Source organism: Ovis aries, chromosome 5 (assembly GCF_016772045.2).
Source record: "Ovis aries strain OAR_USU_Benz2616 breed Rambouillet chromosome 5, ARS-UI_Ramb_v3.0, whole genome shotgun sequence".
NCBI classification, from domain to species: Eukaryota; Metazoa; Chordata; class Mammalia; order Artiodactyla; family Bovidae; genus Ovis; species Ovis aries.
In genome coordinates, this window is record NC_056058.1 from 11,784,848 (window position 1) to 11,803,894 (window position 19,047).

The 19,047-nt window shown below is 40.8% G+C and overlaps 1 pseudogene; it reads right to left on the reverse strand.

The window, feature by feature from the left end:
* Positions 1 to 13,537: 13,537 nt before the first annotated feature.
* On the reverse strand, positions 13,538 to 14,053 carry LOC121819597 (SCAN domain-containing protein 1-like; annotated as a pseudogene).
* Between the last annotated feature and the right edge of the window lie 4,994 nt (positions 14,054 to 19,047).

Consider the following 19,047-nt stretch of genomic DNA (forward strand, 5'->3'; position numbering starts at 1 on the left):
AAATCATAGTTGTGTTTTTGCATTTACTTATGGAACTAATTGAGCTGTTCCTCTTACTGAATCATAAATCACACAAGTTCAGATAACACGTTACTCACCTTTGTATCCTCAGTGCTGTGTTATCAAAGAATATGGAAAACTGAATGAATGTTGAAAACAAATATCATTATATGTAACAGAAATGAGAAATCTACAAGTTAACCTCACATTGACTGTAGATGCACCAAGGTAAAAAAGGAGTAGTATGAAGTTATCTGATAAAAAACCACCACAATATTGTAAAGTAATTACCCTCCAATTAAAATAAATACATTAAAAATTAATCTGAAAAATCCAACGTAGCCCATCATGAATTAATATTCATCTGATGAGTGCAGAAAATATTTAATATTAGTAAGTCAGATAACAACGTATTTATGTCAATAGATCAATGCATAAAATAATGATAAGTTTCAAACCAAGTTTCATTTAACAAAATTTAAGTCATTGATGGGGAGGGAACAGAGCAAAACGTCAGTCACCTAAGAACAGAAGAGTACTGCCCGCAGATGATAAAGTACAACTATGTTAATTGAGTGTGCAAGAAAGTGAAAGTGTTAGTCACTCAGTCATGTCTAACTCTTTGAGACCCCATGGACCATAGCCCACCAAGCTCCTCTGTCCTTGGAATTCTCCAGGCAGGAATACTGGAGTGGGTTGCCGTCCCTTCTCCAGAGGATCTTCCTGACCCAGGGATCGAAACTGGGTCTCCTATATTGCAGGCAGATTCTTTACTGTTTGAGCCACCATGGAAGTCTGAGAGTCATTAAAACTTAAAAAAAACAAAACCAACCAATAAAATGCAGGAAGGGGAAATTGTGCCAATTGTTATAACTATTTAACATTGTTTCTATTAATTCAGAAGAAACACCATAAAAAAGTAAACGATATAATATTAGGGAATCAAAACAAAATTGGTCACTATCAGTTGCTGATATGATTGCCTACTTGAGACACCAAAGAAGGTCAATTTAAGTAAAATTTGAACTAATCCGTGTCATCAGCTTTCTTGGATTTGCAAATAATCATTACAAAAGATAAGAGAAAAAGAGTGACTGTTCATAATTGCAGTGACATATAGGCACACCTGGCACAGAAAGGGGGTTTGATGCATGTTTGTTAAACCAAAGAGTGTATGCTGCTGCTGCTATTTAGTCACTCAGTCATGTCCGACTCTTTGAGACCCCTTGGGCAGTAACCTGTCAGACTCCTCTGCCCATGGGATTTCCCAGGCAAGAATACTGGAGTGGGTTACCATTCCCTTCTCCAGGGGATCTTCCCAACCCAGGGATTGAATGCAGGTCTCCTGTGTCTCCTACATTGGGATTCTTTACCACTGAGCTATGTGGGAAGCCCTAAAGAGTATACACAACCTAGTAGAAAGCAAGTGACCATGGGGGTGAGGTAGAGAAGCAGATATTTGCTGAAGCAGAGATTCTTCAATGAGAGCCTGCATCAGAATCACCTGGAGGGCTTGTTAAAATAGACTGTTGGGTCCCTTCCCATGAGTTCCTGACGTTATGATTGAGCAGGGTCTGAGAATCTGCATTTCTGTCATATTCCTGGGGATATTCTGCTCCTCCAGGAGCCCCACTTTCAGAGCTACTGTGAGCGAAAGTCACAACTCCATGGTCTATACGGTCATGGAATTCTCCAGGCCAGAATTCTGGAATGGGTAGCCTTTTCCTTCTCCAGGGGATCTTTGTAACCCCAGGATCAAACCCAGGGATCAAACCCAGGTCTCCTGCATTTAGGTGGATTCTTTACCAGCTAAGCCACAAGGGCTTCCCTGGTGGCTCAGAGGGTAAAGCATCTGCCTGCAATGCAGGAGACCCGGGTTCAATCCCTGGGTCAGGAAGATTCCCTGGAGAAGGAATTGGCAACCCACTCCAGTACTCTTGCCTGGAAAATTCCATGGATGGAGGAGCCGGGTGGGCTACAGTCCATGGGGTTGCAGAGTCGGACGGGACTGAGCGACTTCACTTCACTTTAAGCCACAAGGGAAGCCCAAGAATACTGGAATAGGTAGCCTATCCCTTCTCCAGCGGATCTTCCCGACCCAAGGATCAAACCAGGGTCTTCTGCATTGCAGGCAGATTCTTTACCAACTGAGCTATCAGGGAAGCCTGAGAGCTACTGTAGAAGAGAAGAATAAGAAAGGTATTAGCGGGTGGATTGAAAACACTTATTACGTCTGAGAGAGTGGCAATTCTTGATTCTGAGAAAGTCACTAGTTTCTAGAGGGGCTGAGGCAGATGGAAAACAATTGTAATGGAATCGAAAAAGACATAAACAGTCAGGAAAATAAATTCTAAAAATTTAACAGGAAACCATCTTGGGTTATCTATTTTGTTACCTCCTTCTGGGAACCACTTTGATTCTCCTTTTTATACACAGCATTCACTCATACAGCATGATCCCCTTGGCTGGGATTGCTCAACAAAATGCTTGTGCAGCCTTTTTGTCTCTGTCTCTTGGATGCTGAAGACAGATTCTCCCAGGGAGATGGAACCTGTCACAAAGCCATGACTGTGGGAGTTACCCGTGTGGTCTCCTCCTGGTCAGGCATCACTGAACTAGGGTGAGGCTGCTAGGGAGGTATTTACAGTTTCTCCAGCCCCAGGGGGAAGAATTCTCACCACTCATCATTAAAGAAATTGTTCCTCTGGTGCTCTGCTCTTCAAGTTATTCAGCTCCCTCTGGGTGGAGAGGAAATGGCAGAACAGAATGGTGTGTGCTCCAGGAAGGCAGCTTTGGGGCTAGATGGATCTCTCTCCCATTACCACTGTCTTCCTTCCTGGAAAATCTTTCATAATTTTTGATTTGGCTTCGAAGTAAAGAAGTTCCCCCTCAGGAATGTGTCTCTGATGTAAAGACTGATCTCCCTGTAGACACACCACTTAGGGTCACAAAGTAATACAGAAGAAAACAGACACATCTGTCTCAGTGAATTCCTCATGACGTTGGATATTTGTAATGTAGACAAGAGTCAGGTTTTAAGACAGGGTCATCAACTGTGTTAAATGATGCTATGGAGGTCAAGGAACAAAGGCTGAATGATAGCCTGTAGATTTAGTGACATGGAAACAGTGGAAAGAACAATTTTGGTAGAGTGCTGGGGAGGGGTCTATTTGCAGAGCTTGGGAGTGATGTGGCAATGAGGAATTTGACCCTGTGAGTTTAAAACATTCTGCCAAGAATTTTGGTGGTAAAGGGAAAGAAAGAGACAATTGTTTCATATGGTGGGGTTTTTTTTTTTTTTCCATTTCAGACTTGAGAAAATATTTAGATGGCAAAAGAAATGCTTCATTTGACTGTAGCAAATTAAATTGGTACTGTGTTATTTAATGAAAATGATATCCGATATATTTCTAAGTGAATGAATCATTTATTTTATAAATTATTCTTAGTTTTAAGTAATCAGTTCAGTTCAGTTCAGTTCAGTCACTCAGAGTCGTGTCCAACTCTTTGCAACCCCATGAATCGCAGCACACCAGGCACCAACTCTCGGAGTTCCCTAAGTAATCAGTCATCTTTAATTAGTTGATAATAAAACTAGAACTAGAAATTAAAGATGTGGTGTTATCTCAAGTTTCACGGGTTAAAGTAACCTCCCATCACCAAGAATAACATCATTGAATTATCAGTTTTCTACTATGTATTGGGTTTTAAGATCTTTATTCTGTAAGATTTTAATGGAAAAACCTGAATGAACATATTGGCCAACCCAATATATATCACTTGACAAAGATATGTAAACTCAATGGTATAACCCAAGAGTCACTGGAACTATAAATACAAGATGTCAATATTCAGAATGGGAGAAAATAATAGCAAATGAAGTAACTGACAAAGAACTAATTTCAAAAATATACAAGCAACTCCTGCAGCTCAATTTCAAAAAAATAAATGACCCAATCAAAAAATGGGCCAAAGAACTAAATAGACATTTCTCCAAAGAAGACATACAGATGGCTAACAAACACATGAAAAGATGCTCAACATCTCTCATTAACAGAGAAATACAAATCAAAACCACATTGAGGTACCATTTCATGCCAGTCAGAATGGCTGAGATCCAAAAGTCTACAAGCAATAAATTCTGGAGAGGGTGTGGAGAAAAGGGAACGCTCTTACACTGTTGGTGGGAATGCAAACTAGGACAGCCACTATGGAAAACAGTGTGGAGATTCCTTAAAAAATTGCAAATAGAACTGCCATATGACCCAGCAATCCCACTGCTAGGCATACACACCAAGGAAACCAGAATTGAAAGAGACATATGTACACCAATGTTCATCTCAGCACTGTTTATAATAGCCAGGACATGGAAGCAACCTAGATGTCCATCAGCAGATGAATGGATAAGAAAGCTGTGGTACATATACACAATGGAGTATTACTTAGCCATTAAAAAGAATACATTTGTATCAGTTCTAATGAGGTCGATGAAACTGGAGCCTATCATACAGAGTGAAGTAAGCCAGAAAGAAAAACACCAATACAGTATACTAAAGCATATATATGGAATTTAGAAAGACAGTAATGATAACCCTATATGCGAGACAGCAAAAGAGACACAGATGTATAGAACAGTCTTTTGGACTCTGTGGGAGAGGGAGAGGGTGGGATGATTTGGGAGAATGGCATTGAAATATGTATAATATCATATATGAAATGAGTTGCCAGTCTGGGTTCGATGCATGTTACTGGATGCTTGGGGCTGGTGCACTGAGATGACCCAGAGGGATGGTATGGGGAGGGAGGAGGGAGGGGGGTTCAGGATGGGGAACACGTGTATACCTGTGGCGGATCCGTGTTGATGTATGGCAAAACCAATACAATATTGTAAAGTAATTAACCTCAAATTAAAATAAATAAATTTATGTTAAAAAATATTATGTAGGGAATTTCTTCATTCCTTTCAATAAATAGTTTTAGACAGCAACAATTCCATTATGGCAAAAATATCTTTGCCATCACTGTATTTTTTTGTTTTGTTTTAAAATTTATTTTGGTTTTGGTTCTGCTGGGTCTTTGTTGCTTTGGTGAGCAGGCCACTCTCTAGTTTCAGTGGTGCTCAGGCTTCTCACTGACGTGGCTTCTCTTGTTGCAGAACATGGACTCCAGGGCACGTGGACTTCAGTGGTTGCGGCATACAGGCTTTGTTGCCCCAAGGCATGTGGGATATTCCTGGACTAGAGATTGAACTAGTACCCCTCGCATTAGCAGGCAAATTCTTTTTTTTTCTTAATTATTTTATTTTATTTTTTATTTTTTTAAGCAGGCAAATTCTTAAACACTGGACCACCAGGGAAGTCCCATACTTATTTTCTAAACTAGAAAAATAAATGTACTATAATTAAAATAATAATTTCAGTGTAATTACCAACTACAGTGTACATGATATCACTGTAACTTGTACTCTATATTTATATAAAGACATTATAATGTTACATTATTGCATTAAAAAATCATTCATGGAGTGTGTAGCCCTTCACTACTAGTGAGTGAAATAACCAGCCAGAAAACACCTGTCAGGTGGTGGTTCAGTTCAGTTCAGTCGCTTAGTCGTGTCCGACTCTTTGCGACCCCATGAATTGCAGAACGCCAGGCCTCCCTGTCCATCACCAACTCCCGGAGTTCACTCAGACTCACGTCCATCGAGTCCGTGATGCCATCCAGCCATCTCATCCTCGGTTGTCCCCTTCTCCTCCTGCCCCCAATCCCTCCCAGCATCAGAGTCTTTTCCAATGAGTGAACTCTTCGCATGAGGTGGTCAAAGTACTGGAGTTTCAGCTTTAGCATCATTCCTTCCGAAGAAATCCCAGGGTTGGTCTCCTTCAGAATGGACTGGTTGGATCTCCTTGCTGTCAAAGGGACTCTCAAGAGTCTTCTCCAACACCACAGTTCAAAGGTATCAATCTTTGGCACTCAGCTTTCTTCACAGTCCAACTCTCACATCCATACATGACCACAGGAAAAACCATAGTCTTGACTAGATGGACCTTAGTCGGCAAAGTTATCTCTCTGCTTTTGAATATACTATCTAGGTTGGTCATAACTTTTCTTCCAAGGAGTAAGCGTCTTTTAATTTCATGGCTGCAGTCACCATCTGCAGTGATTTTGGAGCCCAAAAAAATGAAGTCTGACACTGCTTCTACTGTTTCTCCATCTATTTGCCATGAAGTGATGGGACTGGATGCCATGATCTTCGTTTTCTGAATGTTGAGCTTTAAGCCAACTTTTTCACTCTCCTCTTTCACTTTCATCAAGAGGCTTTTTTGTTCCTCTTCACTTTCTGCCATAAGGGTAGTGTCATCTGCATATCTGAGGTTATTGATATTTCTCCCAGCAATCTTGATTCCAGCTTGTGTTTCTTCCAGTCCAGCGTTTCTCATGATGTACTCTGCATAGAAGTTAAATAAGCAGGGTGACAATATACAGCCTTGACGTACCCCTTTTCCTATTTGGAACCAGTCTGTTCCATGTCCAGTTCTAACTGTTGCTTCCTGACCTGCATACAGATTTCTCAAGAGGCAGGTCAGGCGGTCTGGTATTCCCATCTCTCTCAGAATTTTCCACAGTTGAATGTGATCCACACAGTCAAAGGCTTTGGCATAGTCAAAGCAGAAATAGATGTTTTTCTGGAACTCTCTTGCTTTTTCCATGATCCAGCTGGTTCCTCTTCCTTTTCTAAAACCAGCTTGAACATCAGGGAGTTCACGGTTCATGTATTGCTGAAGCCTGGCTTGGAGAATTTTAAGCATTACTTTACTAGCATGTGAGATGAGTGCAATTGTGCAGTAGTTTGAGCATTCTTTGGCATTGCCTTTCTTTGGGATTGGAATGAAAACTGACCTTTTCCAGTCCTGTGGCCACTGCTGAGTTTTCCAAATTTGCTGGCATATTGAGTGCGGCACTTTCACAGCATCATCTTTCAGGATTTGAAATAGCTCTACTGGAATTCCATCACCTCCACTAGCTTTGTTCATAGTGATGCTTTCTAAGGCCCACTTGACTTCACATTCCAAGATGTCTGGCTCTAGATGAGTGATCACATCATCATGATTATTTGGGTCATGAAGATCTTTTTTGTACAATTCTTCCGTGTATTCTTGCCACCTCTTCTTCATATCTTCTGCTTCTGTTAGGTCCATACCAGTTCTGTCCTTTATCGAGCCCATCTTTGCATGAAATGTTCCCTTGTATCTCTAATTTTCTTGAAGAGATCTCTAGTCTTTCCCATTCTGTTGTTTCCCTCTATTTCTTTGCATTGATCGCTGAAGAAGGCTTTCTTATCTTTTCTTGCTATTCTTTGGAACTCTGCATTCAGATGCTTATATGTTTCCTTTTCTCCTTTGCTTTTCACCTCTCTTCTTTTCATGGCTGTTTTGCTTTTTTGCTTTTCTTTTCCGTGGGGATGGTCTTGATCTCTGTCTCCTGTGCAATGTCATGAACCTCATTCCATAGTTCATCAGGCACTCTATCTATCAGATCTAGGCCCTTAAATCTATTTCTCAGTTCCACTGTATAATCATAAGGGATTTGATTTAGGTCATACCTGAATGGTCTAGCGGTTTTCCCTACTTTCTTCAATTTAAGTCTGAATTTGGCAATAAGGAGTTCCTGACCTGAGCCACAGTCAGCTCCTGGTCTTGTTTTTGTTGACTGTATAGAGCTTCTCCATCTTTGGCTACAAAGAATATAATCAATCTGATTTCGTTGTTAACCATCTGGTGATGTCTATGTGCAGAGTCTTGTCTTGTGTTATTGGAAGAGGGTGTTTCCTATGACCAGTGCATTTTCTTGGCAAAACTCTATGAGTCTTTGCCCTGCTTCATTCCGCATTCCAAGGCCAAATTTTCCTGTTATTCCAGGTGTTTCTTGACTTCCTACTTTTGCATTCCATTCCCCTATAATGAAAAGGACATCTTTTTTGGGTGTTAGTTCTAAGGTGCTCCCAAGAAATGTGACACGTAATACTTTTAATCAGATGCATTGGTAATTTTGAATAACCTAAAAGGGTTATTGTTTCCAAAGGCCAGGACTTCCTTTCTTCTAGATAATGTTGTATCCCTAAGGACAAAATCACTTCAAATGAAACATTATGAACAATGGAAATTTTCTCCTGGCTTATTTATTCATGCTGCTGCTGCTGCTGATAAGTCACTTTAGTCGTGTCTGACTCTGCAACCCCACAGACCTCAGCCCACCAGGCTCCCCTGTGCCTGGGATTCTCCAGGCAAGAACACTGGAGTGGGTTGCCATTGCCTTCTCCAATGCATGAAAGTGAAAAGTGAAAGTGAAGACATTCAGTTGTGTCCGATTCTCAGAGACTCCATGGACTGCAGCCTACCAGGCGCCTCCGTCCATGGGATTTTCTAGGCGAGAGTACTGGAGTGGGTTGCCATTGCCTTCTCCTGGGGATCTTCCCAACCCAGGGATAGAACCCACATCTCCTACTTGGCAGGGGATTCTTTATCATTGAGTCACCTGGGAAGCCCATATATTCACTGTCATTTTTAGTAAAACTGCTCAAGTTTTAGTACTTGTGGAACTTTGGAATATCCACTGATGGGAGGTGCAAGCTAGGTTGCTGAGCATCAGATCCCCAGTCGGTATCATACCAGGTGTGTGACATTAGAGAATTCATCTGACCTCCCTGTACCTCAATTAAAATGGAGGATAAAGTGGTTGCCTAGAGCTGTGGTAAGGATTAAATGAGGTACTATCAGGAAAGTGAATTAGAGTGCCTGATACTATTCAATAGCCTGATATATTCAATAGCCATCGTTGTTGTCAGACAAGAAGCAAGTTGTCCATTATTTAGAGACCAGAAGTGCTGAAATGCCAAGGGTACTGTGGTAGGGGGTTGGAACAGGGGAAAAAAGCATCTTAGAGCATCCCTGAGGGGAGACAGCCAAGAGGAAGCCTCAGGAGCTGTTTCCTGGCCACATAGAGGTGGCCCTGGAAGTGCAGTCTGCAAGCTTCCCTTTTCCTTCCATCTCTCCACTCATCCCAGGGTGGTGATGGAGGCAGAAGCACTCAGTGAGAAAGTGCTTCTCCTTTTAGGATCTATGGTCACCACTCTGCTCAGACCTGCCAAATACTCTGTATTAAGGCAGAACCTGAGAAGCAGGACTTTGAGGCATTCAACATGCTGGTGGTGATCTGGGATTTACACTGAGGAGCGCAAGAAAGCAAAGTGCCAAACTAAGAGAAGGTATGATACTCAACTAGTCAACAATGCAGCATAGACACAGGCTTGCCCAAGTTCTGAAGGCTGCAGGTAATAATCCTCTAGTTTCTGGATCATTGGGAACACATGGGGTACATCAGGCAGCTGCTATCTGCCAGAGATACGGAAGTGTTATGGTGCATAGGGACGCTGTGCTTTTCCACACCAGATGAATGTCACTTGGGTTTGTTTGTTTCTAATCCCTTATGGCAGGAAATGCCTAGTTAGAAAGAATAATCTAGAAGTAAACTCACCAAAATGTTAACACTATTTGCCAAATAGAAGTGAGAGGAAAAGATGAGGTGATCACTTGACTTTTTTTAAAATGTGACTTGCAGGATCTTAGTTTCCCAAGCAGGGACTGGACTAGAGGCATGGCAGTTAACGGGCTTCCCAGGTGGCACTAATGGTAAAGAACCCACCTCCCAATGCAGAAGACATAACAGATGCATGTTCAATCCCTGGGTCGAGAAGATCCCCTGGAGAAGGAAATGGCAACCCACTCCAGCATTCTTGCCTGGAGAATCCCATAAATGAACAGAGGAGCCTGCTGGGCTACAGTCCATAGGGCTGCAAAGAGTTGGACACGACTGAAGTGAATTAGTGCACAAGCATGCATGGCAGTTAAAGCACCAAGTCCAAGTCACTGGATTGCCAGGGAATTCCCTTGACTTTTACTTTAAAGTTTCTGTATTATTTGAAAAAAAAAAAAATGATTTTACCATATAGCACATAAGTTCAGTTCAGTCGCTCAGTCATGTCCGACTCTTTGCGACCCCATGAATCACAGCATGCCAGGCCTCGCTGTCCATCACCAACTCCCGGAGTTCACTCAGACTCACGTCCATCGAGTCAGTGATGCCATCCAGCCATCTCATCCTCGGTCATCCCCTTCTCCTCCTGCCCCCAATCCCTCCCAGCATCACTGTCTTCTCCAATGAGTCAACTCTTCGCATGAGGTGGCCAAAGTACTGAAGTTTCAGCTTTAGCATCATTCCCTCCAAAGAAATCCCAGGGCTGATCTCCTTCAGAATGGACTGGTTGGATCTCCTTGCAGTCCAAGGGACTCTCAAGAGTCTTCTCCAACACCACAGTTCGAAAGCATCAATTCTTCAGTGCTCAGCTTTCTTCACAGTCCAACTCTCACATCCATACATGACCACTAGAAAAACCATAGCCTTGACTAGACGGACCTTTGTTGGCAAAGTGATGTCTCTGCTTTTCAATATTTAGTATTATATTGGTCAGTAACAGCAAACTAATAAAAAGAGGTGAAGAGAAAACAATAAAAGCATTTCACTACTTGAAATCATTTTGGATTTGAACAGTTCACCACCTAGAGCACATAAAAATTTGAAAGTTTGTTGAAACACATTTTTCGAACAGAGGAGGGTTTGGCTGAATAGAAATATTCTAAGCTTGGACCATTTTTTAAAAGAGGAAAAAGCATGAAGCAGTTATAAATTTTTAAATGGCTTCTCTATGGTGATATGCATCTTGTGATATGAAGTAAATGATTAAATACATGAGAAAGTAATGACTGTTAAAAACTTGTCTTAGTCCATGGAGAATAGAGTATTTTGAACTACCTTTATATCCTTTCTTCATATCTTTATTAGGCCCAATGGACTATACAGTCCATGGAATTCTTGAGGCCAGAATACTGAAGTGGGTAGCCTTTCTCTTCTTTAGGGGACATTCCCAACCCAGGGATCAAACCCAGGTCTCCCCCATTGCAGGCAGATTCTTTACCAGCTGAGCCACAAGGGAAGCCCAAGAATACTGGAGTGGGTAACCTATCCCTTCTCCAGTGGATCTTCCTGACCCAGGAATTGAACCGGGGTCTCCTGCAATGCAGGCAGATTCTTTACCAATTGGGCTATGAGAGAAGCCCTAATTAGGCAAAACAGTGATTTGTCTTTTTTCCTATTCCTAGCCACTTATTTTTTTTCTTTTTATTTTAATTGGAGGCTAATTACTTTACAATATTGTGGTGGTTTCTGCCATACATTCACATGAATCAGCCATGGGTGTACATGTGTTCCCTGTCCTGAACCCCCCTCCCACCTCCCTCCCCATCCCATCCCTCTGGGTCATCCCAGGCACCAGCCCTGAGCACCCTGCCTCATGCATCGAACCTGGACTGGCGATCTATTTCACATATGTTAGTATGCATGTTTCAATGCTATTCTGTCAAATCATCCCACCCTCACCTTCTCCCACAGAGGCCAACAGTCTGTTCTTTACATCTGTGTCTCTTTTGCTGTCTCGCATATAGGGTAGTGCCAAAGAATGCTCAAACTACCGCACAACTGAGCTCATCTCACATGCTAGTAAAGTAAGCAGTGCTTAAAATTCTCCAAGCCATGCTTCAGCAATACATGAACTGTGAACTTCCTGATGTTCAAGCTGGTTTTAGAAAAGGCACAGGAACCAGAGATCAAATTGCCAACATCCGCTGGATCATGGAAAAAGCAAGAGAGTTCCAGAAAAACATCTATTTCTGCTTTATTGACTATGCCAAAGCCTTTGACTGTGTGGATCACAAAAAACTGGAAAATTCTTCAAGAGATGGGAATACCAGACCACCTAACCTGCCTCTTGAGAAAACTGTATGCAGGTCAGGAAGCAACAGTTAGAACTGGACATGGAACAACAGACTGGTTCCAAATAGGAAAAGGAGTATGTCAAGGCTGTATATTGTCACCCTGCTTATTTAACTTCTATGCAGAGTACATCATGAGAAACTCTGGGCTGGAAGAAACACAAGCTGAAATCAAGATTGCCGGGAGAAATATCAATAACCTCAGATATGCAGATGACACCACCCTCATGGCAGAAAGTGAAGAGGAACTAAAGAGCCTCTTGATGAAAGTGAAAGAAGAGAGTGAAAAAGTTGGCTTAAAGCTCAACATTCAGAAAACGAAGATCATGGCATCCGGTCCCATCACTTCACGGGAAATAGATGGTGAAACAGTGGAAACAGTGGCTGATTTCATTTTTCTGGGCTCCAAAATCGTGCAGATGGTGATTGCAGCCATGAATTAAAAGACCCTTACTCCTTGGGAGAAAAGTTATGACCAACCTAGATAGCATATTAAAAAGCAGAGACATTACTTTGCCAACAAAAGTCCATCTAGTCAAGGCTATGGTTTTACCAGTGGTCATGTATGGATGTGAGAGTTGGACTGTGAAGAAAGCTGAGCACTGAAGAATTGATGCTTTCGAACTGTGGTGTTGGAGAAGACTCTTGAGAGTCCCTTGGACTGCAAGGAGATCCAACCAGTCCATTCTAAAGGAGATCAGTCCTGGGTGTTCATTGGAAGGACTGATGTTGAAGCTGAAACTCCAATACTTTGGCCACCTGATGAGAAGAACTGACTCATTGGAAAAGACCCTGATGTTGGGAGAGACTGAGGGCAGGAGGAGAAGGGGATGACAGAGGATGAGATGGATGGCATCACTGACTCGATGGACATGGGTTTGGGTGAACTCCGGGAGTTGGTGATGGACAGGGAGGCCTGATGTGCTGTGGTTCATGGGGTTCAAGGAGTTGGACATGACTGAGCGACTGAACTGATATAGGGTCATCGTTGCCATCTTTCTAAATTCCATATATGTACATTAGTATACAGTATTGGTGTTTTTCTTTCTGACTTACTTCGCTCTGTATAATAGGCTCCAGTTTCATCCACTTCATTAGAACTGATTCAAATGTATTCTTTTTAATAGCTGAGTAATACTCCATTGTGTATATGTACCACAGCTTTCTTATCAATTCCTCTGCTGATGGACATGTAGGTTGCTTCCATGTCCTGGCTATTGTAAACAGTGCTGCAATGAACATTGGGATACATGTGTCTCTTTCAGTTCTGGTTTCCTTTTTTTTTTAATTAAGAATCAAACTTTAATATTTCAAGGACACCCCAATTGAGTTACTGGGGGGTTACAGAAGCTTCCATTCAAGCCACCACAGCGAGAATCAAGAATATTAATGTTGAAGCAATCATCTCTTTGGATACATAAAAACTATATATTAAAGTGTGTCACAAAGTGCAAAAAGGGAGGCATTCATCAGAGCAAAAACAAGCAGCAGACTGATTGTCCTTACAAGAGGGAAGGGAAACTCATTTTGGAGTTCACATGCCAGGAAATAGAGCTGCTTCAGGCAAAAAAAAAATTTTTTTTTTCATTGATTCTTATTACAGCTAGCAAAGGCAAGCTCAAAGAAAATCAAGGTTCAGATTTCTCATGACTGTAGTTGGATTTGCAACAAAGAGAGCCTTTGGTCACTTCTCATATGTAGGTTGAAAAAGAAGCAGTGAGATTTTAGCCAGTGATTCTGACCCCAGGCTGACACCTCAGTGCCCAAGCTCTGAGCTCCTCAGGGAGGACGGCCTGGAATTGCTCCTGCACCAGCATTTCCACAAGCTGCTCATTTGTGTGAATATCAGGTCACAGCCACTGTCCAGCAAGCTCCTGGAGATGTCTCAGGACATCCCTGGGCCCAGCTGCATCTTCATAGTGGAACTCCCAGAACCTCTGCCTGGAGGCTGCAGGGTTGAGAGGACTCCTTCAGGGTGCGGTCTCCAGGTCATCTTCAGAGTCTTCATCAAGGCTCTCTGGTGGAACCTGGACCTAGGGCGGTGCAATCGGGATGCCTTCTGGCTCCTCAGCCATCCTCTCATTTGGTGGTGACCTTATTTCATCATTCTGGACTTCACCAGAGAAGTCTTCATCTCTTTGCATCTCTGGACACCCTTCAGTCTCCATCCTAGAACTCTGCAAAAGAATTTTTCAGACTCCTGCGCAGGTCCCCCTAGGAAGGCCAGGTGAACGGGGGAAGGAGAGGAGCAAGACGCCAAGCCTTGCCACCAGCTCCAGGATAAAGGTCAATTCTGGTTTCCTTGGTGTGTATGCCCAGCAGTGGGATTGCTGGGTCATATGGCAGTTCCATTTCCAGCTTTTTGAGGAATCTCCACACTGGTCTCCATAGTGGCTGTACTAGTTTGCATTCCCACCAACAGTGTAAGAGGGTTTCTTTTTCTCTGCACACTCTCCAGCATTTACTGTTTGTAGACTTCTTGACAGCACCCATTCTGACCAGCATGAAATGGTACCTCATTGTGGTTTTGATTTGCATTTCTCTGATAATGAGTGATGTTGAGCATCTTTTCATGTGTTTGTTAGCCATCTGTATGTCTTCTTTGGAGAAATGTCTGTTTAGTTCTTTGGCCCATTTTTTTTTTTTTAACAATTTAAGAAAACAAATTTATTTGCCAGATCAAAGAGAATAAAACACTTAGAAATAAACTTAGCAAAATAAATTCAAGTCATATACTGAATACTAAAAATATTGCTGAGAAATTAAACATTTAACAATTAAACATTTACTGTTCATGTTCACACACTGAAATAGTCAATACTAAGGACAAGTTGTCAACATGGCAACTCTCCCCAAACTGAAATTCAATACAATCCCTATCAAGCTCAACAGATTTTTTTTTATAGAAAATGACAAGCTTATTCTAAAATTTATGTGGAAATGCAGAACTCTTTTTTTTTTTTTTTTTGGTGCTCAGCTTTCTTTATTTTATTTTATTTTTTAAGCTTTTTATTTTTTAAATTTTAAAATCTTTAATTCTTACATGCATTCCCAAACATGAACCCCCCTCCCACCTCCCTCCCCATAACATCTTTCTGGGTCATCCCCATGCACCAGCCCCAAGCATGCTGCATCCTGCGTCAGACATAGACTGGTGATTCAATTCACATGATAGTATACATGTTAGAATGTCATTCTCCCAAATCATCCCACCCTCTCCCTCTCCCTCTGAGTCCAAAAGTCCATTATACACATCTGTGTCTCTTTCCCTGTCTTGCATACAGGGTCGTCATTGCCATCTTCCTAAATTCCATATATATGTGTTAGTATACTGTATTGGTGTTTTTCTTTCTGGCTTACTTCACTCAGTATAATCGGCTCCAGTTTCATCCATCTCATCAGAACTGATTCAAATGAATTCTTTTTAACGGCTGAGTAATACTGCATTGTGTATATGTACCACAGCTTGCTTATCCATTCATCTGCTGATGGACATCTAGGTTGTTTCCATGTCCTGGCTATTATAAACAGTGCTGCGATGAACATTGGGGTACATGTGTCTCTTTCAATTCTGGTTTCCTCGGTGTGTATGCCCAGCAGTGGGATTGCTGGGTCATAAGGTAGTTCTATTTGCAATTTTTAAGGAATCTCCACACTGTTCTCCATAGTGGCTGTACTAGTTTGCATTCCCACCAACAGTGTAGGAGGGTTCCCTTTTCTCCACACCCTCTCCAGCATTTATTGCTTGCAGATTTTTGGATCGCAGCCATTCTGACTGGTGTGAAGTGGTACCTCATTGTGGTTTTGATTTGCATTTCTCTAATAATGAGTGATGTTGAGCATCTTTTCATGTGTTTGTTAGCCATCCGTATGTCTTCTTTGGAGAAATGTCTATTTAGTTCTTTGGCCCATTTTTGATTGGGTCGTTTATTTTTCTGGAGTTGAGCTGCAGAAGTTGCTTGTATATTTTTGAGATTAGTTGTTTGTCAGTTGCTTCATTTGCTATTATTTTCTCCCATTCAGAAGGCTGTCTTTTCACCTTGCTTATATTTTCCTTTGTTGTGCAGAAGCTTTTAATTTTAATTAGATCCCATTTGTTTATTTTTGCTTTTATTTCCAGCATTCTGGGAGGTGGATCATAGAGGATCCTGCTGTGATTTACGTCTGAGAGTGTTTTGCCTATGTTCTCCTCTAGGAGTTTTATAGTTTCTGATCTTACATTTAGATCTTTAATCCATTTTGAGTTTATTTTGGTGTGCGGTGTTAGAAAGTGATCTAGTTTCATTCTTTTACAAGTGGTTGACCAGTTTTCCCAGCACCACTTGTTAAAGAGATTGTCTTTACTCCATTGTATATTCTTGCCTCCTTTGTCAAAGATAAGGTGTCCATATGTGTGTGGATTTATCTCTGGGCTTTCTATTTTGTTCCATTGATCTATATGTCTGTCTTTGTGCCAGTACCATACTGTTTTGATGACTGTGGCTTTGTAGTAGAGCCTGAAGTCAGGCAAGTTGATTCCTCCAGTTCCATTCTTCTTTCTCAAGATTGCTTTGGCTATTCGAGGTTTTTGTATTTCCATACAAATCTTGAAATAATTTGTTCTAGTTCTGTGAAAAATGTGGCTGGTAGCTTGATAGGGATTGCATTGAATTTGTAAATTGCTTTGGGTAGTATACTCATTTTCACTATATTGATTCTTCCAATCCATGAACATGGTATATTTCTCCATCTATTAGTGTCCTCTTTGATTTCTTTCATCAGTGTTTTATAGTTTTCTATATATAGGTCTTTAGTTTCTTTAGGTAGATATATTCCTAAGTATTTTATTCTTTTCGTTGCGATGGTGAATGGAATTGTTTCCTTAATTTCTTTTTCTACTTTCTCATTATTCGTGTATAGGAATGCAAGGGATTTCTGTGTGTTGATTTTATATCCTGCAACTTTGCTATATTCATTGATGAGCTCTAGTAATTTTCTGGTGGAGTCTTTAGGGTTTTCCATGTAGAGGATCATGTCATCTGCAAACAGTGAGAGTTTTACTTCTTCTTTCCAATTTGGATTCCTTTTATTTCTTTTTCTGCTCTGATTGCTGTGGCCAAAACTTCCAGAACTATGTTGAATAGTAGCGGTGAAAGTGGACACCCTTGTCTTGTTCCTGACTTTAGGGAAATGCTTTCAATTTTTCACCATTGAGGATAATGTTTGCTGTGGGTTTGTCATAGATAGCTTTTATTATGTTGAGGTATGTTCCTTCTATTCCTGCTTTCTGGAGAGTTTTTATCATAAATGGATGTTGAATTTTGTCAAAGGCCTTCTCTGCATCTATTGAGATAATCATATGGTTTTTATTTTCAATTTGTTAATGTGGTGAATTACATTGATTGATATGCGGATATTGAAGAATCCTTGCATCCCTGGGATAAAGCCCACTTGGTCATGGTGTATGATCTTTTTAATGTGTTGTTGGATTCTGATTGCTAGAATTTTGTTGAGGATTTTTGCATCTATGTTCATCAGAGATATTGGCCTGTAGTTTTCTTTTTTGTGACATCTTTGTCAGGTTTTGGTATTAGGGTGATGGTGGCCTCATAGAATGAGTTTGGAAGTTTCCCTTCCTCTGCAATTTTCTGGAAGAGTTTGAGGAGGATAGGTGTTAGCTCTTCTCGAAATTTTTGGTAGAATTCAGCTGTGAAGCCATCTGGACCTGGGCTTTTGTTTGCTGGAAGATTTCTGATTACAGTATCAATTTCCGTGCTTGTGATGGGTCTGTTAAGATTTTCGATTTCTTCCTGGTTCAGTTTTGGAAAATTGTACTTTTCTAAGAATTTGTCCATTTCTTCCACGTTGTCCATTTTATTGGCATACAACTGCTGATAGTAGTCTCTTATGATCCTTTGTATTTCGGTGTTGTCTGTTGTGATCTCTCCATTTTCATTTCTAATTTTATTGATTTGATTTTTCTCTCTTTGCTTCTTGATGAGTCTGGCTAATGGTTTGTCAATTTTATTTATCCTTTCAAAGAACCAGCTTTTGGCTTTGTTGATTTTTGCTATGGTCTCTTTTGTTTCTTTTGCATTTATTTCTGCCCTAATTTTTAAGATTTCTTTCCTTCTACTCACTCTGGGGTTCTCCAACTCTTCCTTTTCTAGTTGCTTTAGTTGTAGAGTTAGGTTATTTATTTGACTTTTTCTTGTTTCTTGAGGTATGCCTGTATTGCTATGAACTTTCCTCTTAGCACTGCTTTTATAGTGTCCCACAGGTTTTGGGTTGTTCTGTTTTCATTTTCATTAGTTTCTATGCATATTTTGATTTCTTTTTTGATTTCTTCTGTGATTTGTTGGTTATTCAGAAGCGTGTTGTTCAACCTCCATATGTTGGAATTTTTAATAGTTTTTCTCCTGTAATTGAGATCTAATCTTAATGCATTATGGTCAGAAAAGATGCTTGGAATGATTTCGATTTTTTGAATTTATCAAGTTTAGATTTATGGCCCAGGATGTGATCTATCCTGGAGAAGGTTCCATGAGCACTTGAAAAAAAGGTGAAATTTGTTGTTTTGGGGTGAAATGTCCTATAGATATCAATTAGGTCTAACTGATCTAATGTATCATTTAAAGTTTGCGTTTCTTTGTTAATTTTCTGTTTAGTTGATCTGTCCATAGGTGTGAGTGGGGTATTAAAGTCTCCCACTATTATTGTGTTATTGTTGATTTCCCCTTTCATACTTGTTAGCATTTGTCTTACATATTGCGGTGCTCCTATATTGGGTGCATATATATTTATAATTGTTATATCTTCTTCTTGGATTGTTCCTTTGATCATTATGTAGTGGCCTTCTTTGTCTCTTTTCACAGCCTTTGTTTTAAAGTCTATTTTATCGGATATGAGTATTGCCACTCCTGCTTTCTTTTGGTCTCTATTCGCGTGGTATATCTTTTTCCAGCCCTTCACTTTCAGTCTGTATGTGTCCCTTGTTTTGAGGTGGGTCTCTTGTAAGCAGCATATAGAGGGGTCTTGTTTTTGTATCCATTCGGCCAGTCTTTGTCTTTTGGTTGGGACATTCAACCCATTTACGTTTAAGGTAATTATTGATAAGTATGATCCTGTTGCCATTTACTTTATTGTTTTGGGTTCGGGTTTATACACCCTTTTCGTGTTTCCT